The sequence below is a fragment of the Phoenix dactylifera genome, chromosome 18 (assembly GCF_009389715.1).
Source record: "Phoenix dactylifera cultivar Barhee BC4 chromosome 18, palm_55x_up_171113_PBpolish2nd_filt_p, whole genome shotgun sequence".
Taxonomy (NCBI): Eukaryota; Viridiplantae; Streptophyta; class Magnoliopsida; order Arecales; family Arecaceae; genus Phoenix; species Phoenix dactylifera.
Genome location: NC_052409.1, coordinates 5,344,122 through 5,361,890, shown reverse-complemented (window position 1 = coordinate 5,361,890; position 17,769 = coordinate 5,344,122). Strand labels below are relative to the sequence as shown.

General features: G+C 39.2%; 1 pseudogene; it reads left to right on the top strand.

Moving 5' to 3' along the window:
- The first annotated feature begins 5,012 nt into the window (after nucleotides 1-5,012).
- LOC103722792 lies at nucleotides 5,013-9,600 on the top strand (annotated as a pseudogene).
- The last annotated feature ends 8,169 nt before the right edge of the window (nucleotides 9,601-17,769 follow it).

Sequence of the window (17,769 nt, the reverse complement as noted above, 5' to 3'; positions counted from 1 at the left end):
TTTACTAACTAATAAAATGTCTATGATATCTTTTGGGGGTTGTGATGGATAACTAATAAAATTGCTTGTTAACCTGCAAGTTGGTTTCTCTCACTCTATGGGCATTTCTGATATTTACACTGTATGACAAATTACACAGTTATAAAGCCCCAGATAATCTCATCTTCAGGAGAGGTAATTCCTCATTTAAAAGGCCAAACAGGAAGGGAAACAAACTAATAAGTAATCTTGTCACTTCAATGACCTGTTCGAATGCAGCAGAACAAAAATAAATAACATCTGAAGCTGTTTTTCTGTAGCAGATATAACAATGTTTATGGATGAGTCACAATCATGGTAGCTATTAGATTTGAAGAACCAATCCAAACCAGACTAATCTTATCAGGTTTCATAGCTAGATTTGGATCCATAGTGATAGCCTCATAGGTAATATCATCCGAATGTATGAATGGGCCAAACCTATGGGTTCTACAACAAATATTTGTTGACTAAGTTTGTTCATGAGCAGTCACAGCTTTAAAAATAAGAGACATGAACATGGCTGTATGGAGGTATAGATGCCCAAGCTGTATCTAGCAGTAGCAGGAATCGTCCCATAGAGTCAACACCTTTATTAATTAAGTTGGTTGTACTTTGTAATAACCTTTATTAATTAAATGGGTGGCTGTTTGTGCTGGACCATTCCAGAGCCACCAAATAGAGTGGTTGATGGCTCTGGTGGAGAAAGGACAACGCATCGCGTCCCACAGACCCAACTCTACCTGGAAACGGAGAGAGCCCCGCGGCTTCATTTGTGGTGGTGGTTGGGCTATTTGTCCTTGTCCACTTTCCTGGCCCTACTCCTTAGCCAAGCTCTCGCTTTCATCTCTTAACTTCTACATTGGGTTTTGGGGGGGTCCTAGTCTCGGACACCCACACAAGTCCTCTCTTGCTTGTGCTGGAAAGGCTCGAAATGTCTACATCTTTGAGGTGGTTGTAATCTTCATTTTTGGATGGTCCTGATAAGCAAAAATATATTTGATTTGGTAAAGGCAAATAAATATCCTGTTTTAGAGTTATTTAGATGCTTCGGTTAAAATTATCTAGGAACCAAACAAGGCCTAAGTTAACTAAGGGCTCGTTTGGTTCGCGGAAAAGAAAGAAGGAAAGTGTGGTCAACAGAAAGTAATGAGATAGCTCTTGTTTGGTAGGAGTTTTCAAAGAAGAGATGAAAAGTTGTATTCTCATGAGAATAATGATTCCCACGTTTCATAGGAACCATTTTTATTTTTTCTCAAAAATCCCTTAAGTATTAAAGAGGTATTAAAGACCTAATTTTTATTAAGGATATAATAGAAATTATACATAATTTTTTCAGAAAAGTGGATGGTCAACCAAACATAAGCACTCTAAAATCTGTCACTTTCTCATTGTCTACCAAATATGGCAAAAGTACTTTTCCAGATATGCTTTTCTTAAGAATTTACTTTCCAGAAATCATATTCTAGGAAAGAAAATGTTTCCCCGTGAACCAAACGAGCCCCTAATTGTCATTTCTTCTTAAATCTTGCATGGGTTGTTGATAATATATATACAACTTTTCTAATTTATGGGAGATTTATGATATTTATGGTAAATTTGAAAGGCATCATGAATGAACCATTGAAGCTAATTTGGGCGTATTGTCAATTTTGGATCTCGAGATTAAGTAGTTAACCTGCATCTAATTTGGTATTTTAAAATTCTCATAATTGTCTATCTTCTATGCCAATATTAATTTAGATTTAGAGCATGCCAATGAGAAGATTGGCAATTGCTTTATTGCTAAAAGCAATAGCATAAAAAATGTAATGGCTTGTAATATGATGCTCCACAAAAAGGGACGAATCACACCTTTCTTCTAAAAACTGTTTTAATACTCGTGGTGGCAAGTATTATCTTAAATGTCCAACCTATAGTACTCGAACAACCAAGACTACATCAAGAAAACCTTTTAATCTCATCTATAAAATTGCTTTTAAGATGATATCAATGTAATGTTTTATCATGGTAATTGTGCGGGCCTTCCGACCTGACAACAGCACAGTCCCAACCAATTAATGATAGAGAACGGTCCGCGTCCCTCACGAGGTATTGTCCGCTCTGGGACTCTGGCCCGCGCTTCCAGCGCTACGGGAAGAATTTTTTTCGGCCCGCGCGTCCAGCGTTGACGGGGGATACCCGCACGGTTTTGCCATTCAAAAGGTGGCTCGTGAGGAAAAAGGTTTCCCCTCCTTATAAGCACAGACCTTTCCACTGCCTAGTCGGTATGGAACTAAATTCAGGCCCTTCCCACAACATAGCCCCCCCAGTAGGCGGTTTTACCCGTGACAGCCCCTCAGGCCCAGAGAGATTTTCTATGTGCGGGTGGCCCTCCTTCTAGTGCCATCTGTTGCAGGCCTTCCGACCCGACAACAGCACAGTCCCAACTAACTGACGACAAAGAACGGCCCGCATCCCCCACGAAGTATTGTCCGCTCTGGGACTCTGGCCCGCGCGTCCAGCGCTACGACGGGAATTTTTTCCGACCCGCGCGTCCAGCGCTGACGGGGGATACCCGCACGGTTTTGCCCTTCAAAAAGATGCTCGTGAGAAAAGAGGTTTCCCCTCCTTATAAGGCATAGACTTTTCGACTGCCTAGTCGATATGGGACTAAGGCCCTGTTTGGGGGAGCTTGTTGGCAGTAGAGCTGTTAGAAAGTAGAGCTGTTGGAAGTAGAGCTGTCTGAAGTAGAGCTGTTATAAAAAGCTATTTGCTGTTTGGTAACTACATTCGTAAAGGTGCTGTGGTACTTTGTTTTGTGTTTGGTAAACAAACTGAGAAAGTACTTTATATGACAAAATTACCAATAAAGGACATTGCATAGTATTATACAACAGAACATAATAAAACATAACATAAATTATACATAAATATACGATATAGTATAATATTATTGTAATATAAAATAATATTATGTTAATATAGCATACTAGTAATATAATTATTAGAGTAAATTAATATTTGGTAATATAACATAATATTAAATTATTTAACATAACATATTAAGGTATTATGAATATAATGTAATATATATTATATTTATAGTATATACAATAATAAAGTATAAATAGTATAATTATTAGTATAATTAATTTCTCATAATATAACATAATATTAAATTATTTAAAATAACATATTAATGTATTATAATGTAATGTAATATAATACAATATTTATAGTATAATACAATAATAAAAGTATAAAATATTATAATTATTGTTATAAATTAATTTTTCATAATATAACATAATATTTAATTATTTAAAATAACATATTAATGTATTATAATGTAATGTAATATAATATAATATTTATAGTATAATACAATAATAAAGGTATAAAATATTATAATTATTAGTATAAATTAATTTTCCATAATATAACATAATATTAAATTATTTAACATGACATATTAATGTATTATGATATAATATAATATGATATTATATTTATAGTATAATACAAAATAAAGGTATAAAATATTATAATTATTAGTATAAATTAATTTTTCATAATATAACATAATATTAAATTATTTAACATAACATATTAATGTATTATGATATAATATAATATGATATTATATTTATAGTATAATACAAAAATAAAGGTATAAAATATTATAATTATTAGTATAAAATAATTTTCATAAAAAATTTCCATAATTTCCCATAAAATAATTTCTCGCGGTCTAGGGCTCTTCTTCGTGGTCCACGCTCGAGGAGGACCTCAGCGTGGGCCGCGAGGTTGATGATAAAAAAAACAATAGATTGATTTTGGAAAGGTATGAAAAAGGATTAAATTTTTTTCTTCTAAAATGTGGTTCAAGAGATGCATACAAAAATTGAAAAGAAAAATACTTTTTCTTACGGAAGGGAGTCTGACGGCTAGGGTTCTTGGCTCCAGCAGATTTTTAGGTTTATAAAGGGACAAACTATGTAATTATGTTATTTTAATATGAGCATTTTTGTCAAAAATACAGCTTTCCGAAAAAAGCTGAAACAGCTTCCTCCCAAAAGCTCCAAATTGGAGCTTCCTCCCAAAAGCTGTTTTCAGCTTCCCGCAAAAGCTGAAACAGCTTTTTGAAAAATTTACCAACACAGTTTTTCAATCTAAAAGTACTTTTGGAGGGCCAGAAAGTGCTTTCTGACCCTCCAAAGCTCCCCCAAACAGGACCTAAATTCAGGCCCTTCCCACGACAGTAATAATCACTATATTATCTATACTCCACTTAAATTGCATGCATATCCATATTTTTTAAACCACAGAAGCCTCAAACCATGTTGAGCAGGGCCACCAATCCTTGTAATTCTGGCATGATGAGTAGGCCTTTAATGAATATGCAATCCATCTATACAAAATATTTTTTTGTAATCCTTCAGCATAAGCCTGGCTCATTGATTTGCTTAATATCTCTGACCACAATAGGGCCGTAATGGACTGCACATCTTCCTCACCTTTTACACTAAAATAACACACCCTTACCTAACCCAAGCCTGTCATTCTTTTTTCCCGAGAAGGCTCTACCCCAATGACCAAATTTTAGCCAAAATTCCAAGGCATACAGAATCTAATCAAAGTGGCAAGCTTCCCAAGAAAAATCCAACCTCACTCGATCCTGCCCCGATCCAAACGAGTCACATAAGCGACACTTGAGCAGTGGGGTCCATTCTAAAAGTACATCCATGTAAAAGGGGCTTTCCGTCCCAGGCCAGCCTCCCCGAAGATAACGTACGTGGCCTTGTTCCATTGGTTGAGCTTTTGGGCACCACCACCATTCCTACTCGAAGGAGCAAAACGCGCGCGCCGCGAGAGAGAGAGATGGGGGAGGCTTTGACGTCCTTGGGCCTCCCCTACGTCACCCGTCACCGTCGTGGCAACGCGTCGGCCGCCTCCGACTGTTGACTTCGCCCCGGCGTCGAGCAGACGCCATTAACCCTATTTGAACCTCTCTTCTCCTCTCCTCTTCTTCTCGCTCTCTTCTCCTAAGTTTCTTCCATGGCTTCCTCTCCTTCTCTTCTTCTTATTCTTCTTTTCGCCGCCGCCGGCGTCTTCCTGGAAATAGCCGGCCCCGCAGCCGGCGCCACCTCGGGCTCGACTTCCACCACCGCTTCTCAGACCGGCGTGCGGCGGTGGGTGGAGGCACATGGCGGGCACCGGGTGCCTGGTGGCCCGAGAAGGGCTCGGTTGAGTACTACGCCGCCCTCGTCCGCCATGACCGCGCCCTCCGCGGCCGCATCCTCGCCGGTGGCAGCGACCCGACGAGGAGCTCTTCTTCGCCGATGGCAACGCCACCGTCCTTGTCAACTCGCTGGGAAAGTACGCCCCCTTCCTCCCTCCCTCTCTTCCTATGATTTTGTAGGATTTAGGGTTTTGAACTTGGGGATTTTGAATTCTTTTTGGGCGATTAATCTGATGGGATTTTGCTGGGGACTAGCTTGCATTACGCGATTGTGGCGTTGGGGACGCCGAACGTGACGTTTCTGGTGGCGCTGGACACGGGGAGCGATATATTTTGGGTGCCCTGTGATTGTGTTGCCTGCGCTCCCACCTCTTCACCTGAATATGGAGTACGATTCTAGATCTTATCCTTTTCAAGTTCCAATTTTAGATCTGATTTGAAGTAGTTACGAATTCTCATTAATATTTGCATTTGTGGACTCAGGTGCAAATTTCTCGTTTTGATTGTTGAATTTATTCGTTGGTTGGGTGCATGAGTGATTGGGTTTTGGAGATCTGGATAAATAAGATCGTACGTTTGTTCATTGGTTCTCATGCTTCCGGCCGGGTTCAAATGTTGTGATTTACTGTTTTTGGATAACTTGTGCCAATGAATATATTTTAAGCTAGATGAAGTTTAGTACCATGGTTAGTCCATGTTTTGATTCATCAAATTGTAATGCGTTAATAATTGCACTGGAGATGATAACAAAGGAAGAACAAAAAAAGAGATAAATTTTAGTAGATAAATGATAATAGTGAACTTGCCAAAAAAAAGGAGGGAATAGTGAATATCTGGAAGGATTATAATGAGATTAGCATCAAGTTGATTGCTACTTTTTTTTTTTGTGAAACGAAATTGCACTTGAATTTGTTTCTGCTTCATGCTAATATGCAATATGTTGTCCGATTTAGATTAAGTAACTTGGTTTTCCTATGGAATAGGATCACTTTTTTTTTTCCTGCTGAAGATGTTCCTAGAAGCAAAGCCCATAAGTTGGTAATTTGTTAGTGGTTTGACCTTCTCAAACTATGACAATTAGCAAATTCATTGTCCTATCCCTATACTAAGTTTAGATGGTAATATTGTCCTCCTTACTGTGCTTAAATAAACAATTCTAAAGCGAATGTTTGTTCTGCAACTTAGTTGCTCTGTTGGGAACTTTTTTTTTTTTTTTTTGATATATATATAAACAAGAAGAATGGATTAGACCTGAAAACCCCAACAAATGAGACCCTGAAAGCAGGAACTGACCAACCTCCACCTTCTCCTTAGTATTAACTTCAATCCAATGTTGTCATAAAAACTTGGATGTACAGTTGCCATTAGGAGAATGTGTGATCTTCATATCTAGCAGTGAAGGCTTAAAGTTTATGATCTCTTGGAATGAGACTAAACTTGTAACTTCAATGTTTTGCTAATATTTGGAATTATACTTTGGGGCATCAATTTCTAAGTATCTCACTTAGATGTGTAACTAGCAGTCCAACATGTCTTCCTTGTGCCATTTCTGATGTAATGGTGGGGGGTGGTTTGGTATCTTTAAAGAATACCTATTGTTCTAATAATTATTGCTCATGTTTCTATTTTTAAGCAAAACCTTTCTTTTCTTCTCTTTCTTTTTTTTAAAAAAAATCGTTTTGTGCACCATGTCTTTTATGTTATCTGTCTGCATGCATGTTTTGCACTCCTTGCTACCCTTTCAGTGCGGAAATTTGTCTTTTGCCTCCTATTTGCTACTTGTGCATTTTATTCTATTGTGGGACAATTTTTATCTGTAAATCTGGGCATCTGCGATCTCATCTAATGACTTACATTGCAACAGAACATCAAGTTCGACATCTACAGTCCCTCTGAGTCATCAACAAGCCAAAAGGTTCCTTGCAATAGCAGTTTCTGTGAAGTGAAAAGGTCATGCTCTGCAGCAACTAGCAGTTGCCCTTATGCAGTTGAGTATGTTTCTGATAACACTTTCATCTGCTGGGGTCTTAGTTGAGGACATTTTACTACTTTAAAACAGAGGAGACTATTCCAAAAGTCGTTAAAGCACCGATTGTGTTTGGGTATGTTTTCTTCTTACAACCTACGTACTATTTCAACGGTTTAGTACAATTAATTGATTCGGTAATCTTATTCATCTCATGGGATCCTCTTGCCAATCAATTATGCAGCTGTGGACAGGTTCAGACTGGTGCATTTCTGGATGGTGCAGCTCCTAACGGTCTGTTTGGGCTTGGTATGGACAAGGTATCTGTTTCCTAGTGTTTTGGCAAGTAAAGGATACACTTCGAATTCCTTCTCCATGTGCTTCAGAAGTTGATGGTATGGGGGAGAATCTATTTTGGAGATAAAGGTAGCTCAGACCAGGAAGAACTCCATTCGATGTTAATCACAGCCAGTAAGTGTTTTTTGTTTTGTGTACTGCTGGTCATATTTGCACTGTAGTTGGAAAGGAATTGCTTTTCATATTTTTCTTTCACTTTCTTTAATAAACATGTTCATTTTCTTTTACTTTGTAACATTGTTATCCAGCCCGACATACAATATCAGCTTAACTGGAATGGTAGTAAGGGAATAGTTCGATTGACGTGAAGTCTAGTGCTATTGTTGACTCTGGCACCTCCTTCACAACTTTGGCCGATCCATTGTATACTGACCTCTCTGAAGCGTAAGTAATGTGCTAGATGATGAAGCCGAACAGCTTCAGATCCTTAAAAAAGTATATATGTATAAATTCTTAAAGTTGTTTTTCTTCTGTAGTTTCACACACAGGTACAAGAGAACAGGCACAAATCTGATCCTGATATCCCGTTTGAGTATTGCTATGATTTGAGGTCATTATCATTTACTACATGCACATTCTATTTTAATAATAATCTTTATACTTTGTCTCATGTGTTTATTGATGCTTGCTGCAGTCCCAATCAAACTTTACTCAGGCTACCTGAAATAAATCTAACAACGAAAGGTGGAAGCCAGTTTCCTATAAATGATCCAATAGTTGTCATATCCAATGAGGTAAAGGATAGCGATGTCATAGCTCTAGAAGCTTGGGAAACTATTACTAATTTTTGTTTTATTTTGTGATGTGCAGCGAAGCAGTATTTATTGTCTAGCTATTGCCAGGAGTAGCAAACTGAATATTATTGGGCGTAAGTTCTTACATGCTCCATTTTTACTAATACATCGCGACAGGATGTCACAGGCTCCATTCTACTTATAGAGATGCAGTTACTTTGCAATTCTTACATCAAACCTGTTACTTTTCCCCCTCTTTAGACTGTTTCCACAGTAGAGGAATTTTGGAGGCTTGTTTCTACTTCAATGAGCTTATTCTATGGCCAATAGGAATGCCTCCTAATAATTGGTCTTTTGAGTTTTGAGTTTCATGATGGGCCCAGCCAAGATTCGCAAAACGTAGTTAGAGGGATGACACTAAGTTGGTGGTTGATCATAAGGATTTGCTCTTTTTTGGAGCTTTCTCGACTCAGATTTTTGCTCAATAATTGACCACAATATGAGAAAAAACTTGACTTGTGGCGTGGTTTCTTTCTATTTCGTATTTTGCACCAATTGGCACTTGTAGACTGAATCTTACCTGAGGTCATATGCTTCATTTTATTATGCAGAAAATTTTATGACCGGCCTCCGCATCGTCTTTGATCGTGAGAGACTGGTCTTAGGTTGGAAGAAGTCTGATTGTAAGTATACACTCACCTATAAGTTATATAATGCATCCATATGTAGCAAACATGATAACACCTGCTTTTATATTATTCAGGTTATGCTGCTGAGGATTCCAGCACTCTCCCTGTTAACCGAAACGGATCCGCAATAGCTCCTGCACCTGCTTTTGGACCAGGCAGGTACAACCCGGAAGCCACAAAGCAGGGGGGACACTACTCAGGGCACAGTGTTGACGCCCTCGGCGCATTCCATCTTACATCCGAACTCCATGAAGAGTCTCTTCTTGATATTGATCGTGCTCTCTTTGGCCATTCAGTGATTTTTTTCATCCCAGGCTGCTTTCAGCCCTTGCCGAGTTTTCTCAGCTACATATTATAGCATTCATTTGCTGAGTTTCCATTTTGGCTCGGATCTACACCATACTATAGTTGCAGAGTTCGGCCATTTCATGTAATAGTTTTTCTTTTTTCATTTTCTTTGTTTCATATATATATTTTTTCCCCATGCAATTTATTTTGCACGCTTGATGTAGATATTGCAAATACTGGATGATTTGTTGTACTCAATAAGTTTGTAAACAGATAAACTATAATCATGACATAGTGGCATTGAAATTTCTATAATTCTAGTAATCCTTGCGCATTAGCCTCCTGTGCTCGTCTATTACAAGTATATCAGGGCCTCGTCTCACTCAAGGGCCTCTTTTGATTCTCTAGTAACCCATATAGTTTAATTGTGCATCAGACTGGTAGTTGACACGCAAGAATATATTTGGTCCACAGTCAGAATCAGAATGGATTTGGAATAAGAATCAGAATAGTCATATTCTTCAATATATTTGGTTCATGATTAGAATCGAAATTGGAATGAGATTTAAATACTAGAGATTAGATTTTGGGACATTAAGGCATTTTTATTTTCTTATAAGATCACATTGGACATTAGATTCTCTCCAACCAAATGGTTGAAATGAGAGTCATCCATTCTTGTTTTTTTAAAACTCTTCTTGACCATGCCGCTAAATACCGATAAAGGTTAACACATGTTATATTGTGACCTATTATACAGAACATTTCAATTAAGGTGAAGAGTATTTGGTCTGTGGTTTCAATCACATCAATCAATAATAACATTTTGAGATATGATAATTATTAAATAATTACACTCTTACTTTTGACAGCTGTAATTTTTTTTTTCCTCCAGGACATCAGATTTATTAGATAACTAGATGGAATCAAGAGACCTAGGTATATATTAGAAAAGGTGGAGCATATCGCAGAGGTTTCACAGCGTAGCTTTCTTTTCATCTTTGCCAGTCTGTTGTTTTTTATATAATAATTATAACCATGCATCAAAGTATTTCAATCTCTCTCTCTTTTGTTTTGTGGCGCTTATCTTAAGATTTTTTTTAAAAGATATTCACTGCACCTGATCTTAAGCAAAGGGTTTCTTTTCATTTCTTTCTTTTTTTTTAAAAAAAAAATGAAGAGTGTTTGGTATGTTAACGTATCTGGAGATGCTGATGCATTTCCTTATTCTCGGTACCTGAATATTTGAACTCTGAACATATCACATATTCCAGCTCATCTCCTAAAGACTCTCCGATGGATTAGTTCAAAGATCTCAATACTTGTATTAGTTTTTGTAATCTGTTTGTTATGCAAATTGTTTGTTATGCAAACTCAAAGTCCTATAAATTACATGAATAGAGCACCATCGGGGTACTGAACATCAAAACATTTTTCCAGAATCTGTGTATTCTTTCATGGTATCAGAGCATATATAAGCCTAACGCTTTTAGATCCTACTTGTGTTTCACCAATGGCCATCTCTACTGACAATGCTTCCGCTGATGTGTTCGTTCCTCCGAATGTTGGCGGTATGATTTCCGTCAATTGGATGGTGAGGCAACCTATTGCATGGTCTTCACAATTTATTCCTGTTCTCAACTACAATTCACTGATGGGCTCGTTGATGGTTCTGAACCGAGCCCTCCTCAATTTCTTCCTCCTTCTGCCGGGCAGACTACTAGTGATATTAACCCGGCCTATGTCTTGTGGCATCGCAAGGATCAGTTTGTTTTGGTCTCTGATTCGAGCCACCCTCTCTCCTAAACTTTGTCTACTGTCTACGGTTTCACCACTGCTCAACAGGTCTGGACCTCTCTGTCTCATCGCTTTGCTTCTCAATCTTGCACTCGCATTAACAACTTGCAGCGTCAACTGCGAAGCTTGCGACTAGACAACCGTACTTGCTCTGAATTCTTGGCCTATGCCAAGTGTCTTGCTGACCAGCTCTCCTCTGCTGGTAAGCCGTTTGATGAAGAAGAACTGGTGTCCATTCTTTTGGGTGGTTTAAGTGCAGCATATATTCCTTTTCATAATTCTATCAGCATTGCTACTAGGGACAAACCTATGTCCTTTGATGCTTTCAAGCAAGAATTGCTTGCGTTTGAAGCTCTATCTTGACTCTCATCAGAAATCTGCTTTCTCCTGAGCATTCATTTGCCTTTGCTGCTCGCCACCTTTCTCAACCTTCCACCCGTGGCAATGGCAGGTTTAAGCCCCCTTACAAATCTGGTGCCTCTTCATCCCACTCGGGTGCTCCTTTGCTGCCCACGCCCCAATCCTCACCACCATGCAGCGACACCATTAATCCAAGAGCTTGTCAAATTTGTGGGAAATTGAGTCATCGTGCCCTGGATTGTTTTCACAGGTTTGACTTCTCCTATCAAGGCAGGCATCGCCACAAACTCTAGCTGCTATGGTGCTCAACTGAATGATGCTTTTCTAGCAAAACTCAATGATACTTCTAGTGGTGGAATTTGGTATGCGGACAGCGGTGGCAAATCAGCATATTACTGCAAATTTGGAACACCTCTCCCTGAAGCAGCCGTACACAGGAGGTGACAATATTGCTGTCGGCAATGGCACTGGCTTACAAATTGCTCACACTGGTTCTGTCCTTATCAACACTCCTTCAAATCTTTCCATGCCTCGTGTCTTTCACTGTCCTCAGGCCTTTGCCAATCTCTTGTCAATTAACCAGTTTTGCATTGATAACAATTGTTACTTCATACTTACTGGTACTCATTATTTTGTTCATGATGTGCAGACGGGCAAGATGCTACTCCAGGGAAAGAGTGAAGGTGGCCTTTATCCAATTCAGCTGCGGAAGGATTTCTTCACTCACACATGTCCGTTTACTGCTTTTCTTGGTATCAAAGTCCCTGTTTCAATTTGGCATTCTAGATTAGGACATCCGTCCCCTCCTATTGTTTCCAGAATAATTAAGGATTTCACCTTACCTGTTAGTGGATCCTTAAAAGACATAGGTGTTTGTGTTCCCTGTCAGTTAGGTAAACACAAACAGCATCCTTTTCATGAATCTAGTCGTCTGTCAACTGTCCCTCTTGCTCTTATTCATTCGGACGTATGGTCTTGTTCCACCCGTTCCAATGGTGGTTGTATTGCTTATGTTTTATTTATTGATGATTTTTCGCGATTCACTTGGGTTTATCCATTGCAATCCAAAGCTGACGTATATTCATGCTTTATCCGATTTAAATTATTAGTTGAAAATCAATTTTCCATGAAAATTAAACAACTACAATCGGACAATGGTGGTGAATATATCTCAGCTCGTTTTAAACAGTTCTTGGCTGACAATGGTATCCTCCAACGTTTAAGTTGTCCTTACACAGCTCAACAAAACGGATTAGCAGAACGAAAACACAGACACATAATGGACATGGGTTTATCTCTCCTTGCCCAATCTGGTCTTCCCATGGAATTTTGGGTTGATGCATTTTTAACCTCCACGTTTTTAATCAATCGCTTACCCACTCCAGTTTTGGATCATTTATCTCCTTTTTTTAAACTTTTCGGAAAACAACCAGATTACTCTTTTCTACGTACCTTTGGGTGTGCATGTTACCCTCTTTTACGTCCTTATTGCCTCTCATAAACTCACGTTCCGTAGCAAGCAATGCATTCTCCTCGGTTATAGCTCCAGTCATTCAAGGGTATCGATGTTTTTGATCCTGTCACAAAACGTGTCTACATATCCCGTCATGTTGTGTTTGATGAAGGATTGTTTCCCGCTTTGGATAATTCCACTCACTCGGCCTCCACTACATCTCGCCCGTGCCTCATGACTCTGGTGAGCTTCCTGTTGGCCCTCCAACACTACCAGGTAATGATCCTTTGAATTCTTCTCCTCCTTTATTTCTCCTACTATTTCTCTTACTCATAACCTCTTACGTTGCCTATTAGCCCTACCACTGAACCTCCCCATATTTCTATTACCTCTCCTACTATATCCCCACCACCAAATCTAGGCCCTATCGAATCCTTGACCCCTCCTCCTACCAATAATGACTCAGCTGCTTCACATGAGTCATCTCCTACAGACAACCAACTTCACCCCTACCACTTCTCCAGCTAATATCAATTCACTTGTGCCCCGTGCTATTACACGTTCACAAACTGGCAGTCTTCGTCCTAAACTTTTTTCCGGATTACCATGTTTATTATTCTACTCGTCATCCCCTCAAAGCCCTGCATACTGTCACCTTACCCCCTGAGCCGACATGCTTTTCTAAGGCAGTGCAATCACCGGAGTGGCGTGCTGCGATGGGAGAGGAGTTTGATGCGTTGATTGCTAATGGTACCTGGTCTCTTTGTCCTAGGCCCTCTCATCATAATGTTGTTCGTAATAAATGGGTTTACAGGATTAAACAGAAGCAGGATGGCTCCATTGACCGCTTCAAAGCAAGACTTGTGGCGAAAAGGATTTGATCAGTGCAGTGGTGTTGATTTCACTGAGACTTTTAGTCCAGTAATCAAACCTTCCACAGTCCGGGTTCTTTTGACATTGGCTGTTCAGTTTGATTGGGGTATTCATCAACTGGACGTTTCTAATGCCTTTTTGAATGGTGTCTTAACAGAGGAAGTATATATGGAGCAGCCTAAGGGCTTTATGGATCCTCAATATCCAGATCATGTGTGTCGCTTACACAAGGCTTTGTATGGCCTTAAACAAGCACCTCGTGCTTGGTTTACCAGACTTCGGGATTCTCTTCTTGAGTTTGGGCTTCTTCTGCTCAGCGGTGGACTCTTCTCTCTTTTTGTATCATCTTCGTGATGTTCATATCTTTGTTCTAGTATATGTCGATGATATACTAGTTACTGGCTCTCACCCTTCGGTTATTTCATCTATTATTGCCAGCCTTCAGAAGGAGTTTCGGCTAAAGGATCTTGGTCAGTTAAATTTTTTTCTTGGCATTCAGGCTTTTCGTGACTCTGATGGTATTCACTTACGCCAATCAAAATATATTAGTGATCTTTTGAGTCGTGCTCGCATGGTGGGTGCTAAGCCCATTGCCTCTCCATGTATTATTGGCTCTAAAATGTCCACTTTGGATGGTGATTTGCTTGTTGATGATGATGTTACTGAGTATCGAAAAATTGTGGGGGCATTACAGTATTGCACACTCACACGACCTGACATTTCCTACTCAGTTAACCAGTTGTGTCAACACATGCATCGCCCTTCCAACGACTCATTGGTCTGCTGCTAAACGTGTTCTAACGGTACCTTAAGGAACCATAAATTATGGTATCTGGTTTTCGAAAGGGTTCTCTCCATCTTCAAGCATTTTGTGATTCTGATGTGGGCTGGTAATCCCGATGATCGCCGATCTACCTCTGGCTATGGTGTTTTCTTTGGTCCCTGCTTAGTTTCATGGTCTGCTAAGAAACAATCTGTGGTTTCCCGGTCAAGTACCGAGGCTGAATATAGATCTCTTGCTCTTGCCACAGCAGAGTTGTATTGGTTAAGGATGCTCCTGCGCGAACTTCAGCTCCCCTTGTCTTCCACTCCTGTTCTATGGTGTGACAATGTGAGTGCCATCTCCTTGGCTTCCAATCCTGTCTTTCACGCTCGTACAAAACATGTGGAGGTGGATTTCCATTTTATCAGAGAAAAAGTTGTCAATGGCGACATTACTGTGAATATGTTAGTACTCATGATCAATTGGCAGATCTGTTCACCAAGGGACTTACTACTCATCGGTTCTCTTATTTGCGAGGCAAGCTGATGGTGCTTCCACCCCCGCTCAGCTTGAGGGGGGCTGTTAACGTATCTGGAGATGCTGATGGCATTTCCTTATTCCTCGGTACCTGAATATTTGAACTCTGAACATATCACATATTCCAGCTCATCTCCTAAAGACTCTCCGATGGATTAGTTCAAAGATCTCAATACTTGTATCTAGTTTTTGTAATCTGTTTGTTATGCAAATCTGTTTGTTATGCAAACTCAAAGTCCCTATAAATATACATGAATAGAGCACCATCGGGGTAACTGAACATCAAAACATTTTTCCAGAATCTGTGTATTCTTTCATGGTATAGCAGAGGAGATTGAATAATCTGTTTGTCTCAGTTTGGGCTCCGCCCGAGCCAACTTGTACTTGCGTGGCTTTTTAATTCGGGTCCGGTTCTTGTGATGCTAACCAGTGCCAACTCTTGGACCATCAGTCTTGTGTTTAAACCATTGGATCATGTAGGGTCCGATTACACTGGAGCGATTCCTGACTTGATCGAAGGTTTGTATTAGAGATACCCGAATCACATGCCAATCATTGTGAGTTGGCACCAGTAACCAGGATTTGATCCTGCCTGCACCTAGGTCTGGATTGTAAACCCTTCTTATTTTTGAATTTGATTCCGTTGTGCAAGCTCTCCAATCTTCGTATTCAATACCGTACCGGTACTTTACTAGTTCGGTACTATACGCATCCATACCGAAACATCTCTCCAACCATTTTTTTGATTTTTTATTCGTTATATCTCGATACAATTTGGCACGCACTTTGGTATAGGGCAATGTGGGAATTGGGATGGTATGAGATTTGTATCGATCTAAGCTTGAGTTTTATACTAGTTTCTACCTATTATGGTATGGCATGCTCCGTGCCAGATGGTACAAGACGGTACAGCAATCCATATTTATATGCTCTCTTCGTTGTTTTAGAGCTCCACGCTGGTCCTTTCCAAAATTTCTTGCTTTGTATGCATGTATCGTATAGTTGGTTGCATTTCAATGGTAGTTAGTAGTCGTGTATTTGCAAATAGTTTTAGAATATCGTAATGCAGAATATTGTTTTAGAGAGTGAATGTTGCGAGCCTGCTTAATTACTTGTTACCGTTGCTTGAAGTTTTGAGATTATCGGCATTTTCGTTGCATTTTCAGAGGAGAAACTTTTGTTCATTGCAAAACAAGTGAAAAATGTGAAACCTTTTCCCTTTCTCCGTTTTGGCAGCTGGTATTCTGTACCGAGATGGCCATCATAGGTGTATCCAAAACAACGACTAGATCAGTGGGTTCTGGAGACATTGATGATATTTGGAGGGCTTTTGGTGCAAGTTGTTCAGGTGATCATCTCTAATGTGAGGGAAATCAGGTAGTTTACTGGTTAAGCAAGGGTCATCAATGTGCACCAAGTGAGACTAAAAGATTAATGTGCTGGTAATGGAACCTTAGAGAAGCTTTCAAATCCTCGCGAAAAAATCTGATATATCAAAACCTATTTCAATTAAATTAAGTTCACCAAATTAGTAATCTACTTGATAGGGTTATCCTTTAATCTCCGCAGCTTAGGACACAAGTTGGTTGAGTAGGGTTAGAATGAGTGAAAGAGGTCACTCAAACCCCAACGTTGGAAAGGATCGAAGCCAATAAGTTGTACCATGTTAACCTAATCTTAACAAGCTTTGCAATCTTCCTGGTCGGGGTAATTCTAATAGTCATATCCATTTGCATATCAAGTATCGAATTTAGTTTCGAATGATTGCCAAATATTCAGTTTTGGATGCCTCTCTTTCTTTCTCTTGAAAATAAAATAAAATTCTTTTGGTTGGGTTTGCCAAGTTAGGTTTTGGATGGAGAAATGGTTCTTGGAGGATTCAAGTACGACACAATCCTAGAACATTTGGGAACTTCAAGATAATGGTGTTTTTTTTTTGACAAATAAAGAACTAATTGTGAAATTTTAAACATATTGCAATGCAATATTTACAAAAAAAAATAGTTTGTAGCTCTTATTTTACATCCTATCAATTCATGTACAAATCATAATCATTTAAGAACATGCCTTGATTTATGCAAACTATATTGTATCAATTAGAGCTGAAAGTTGAGTCGATACCATGAGGGGAGATTATGGGCACATTTTGTGCCGATTAATCTTAATCTATGCCAATTATTTCTTCATACATTTAAGATCTTGTTGAAATGTTAATAACCTCGTGAAAAACAACACGCAACATGTTTACCATATTATCACAATATTATGGATTAAAAAAACAATCACATGATCCTAAGAATGCTCATATTTCTTTGCTTGTTTTACATAATCTTAATGGGCATTTAACAAATGTTCCATTTCCGGATTTTGTTATAACTCCATAACATTTAAGAATTAAGATGTTTAATGTCTCCTATATTTTTTTTCATTGACATAGCCCTAGAAAAAAATTTGGTACCATGAACCAAAGTCTAATACATGCGCCGGTCCAATCCAGAAAGCCCGGGTGGTTTGTTAGGGTTGATTTCGGGTTCGCCGGACCCACGCCATGGACCCTGATCGCATCACTCATCACTATCCATCCGTTCGGCTGATCCACATCATAGGTGGGTGATTACTGATTTGAAGTTGTGCCTTGATGGTAATTGCTCAAATATGCAGGGTGATTGGGTAAATCCGAACGAACCCTAGCCAGAAGAAGACCGGTTCG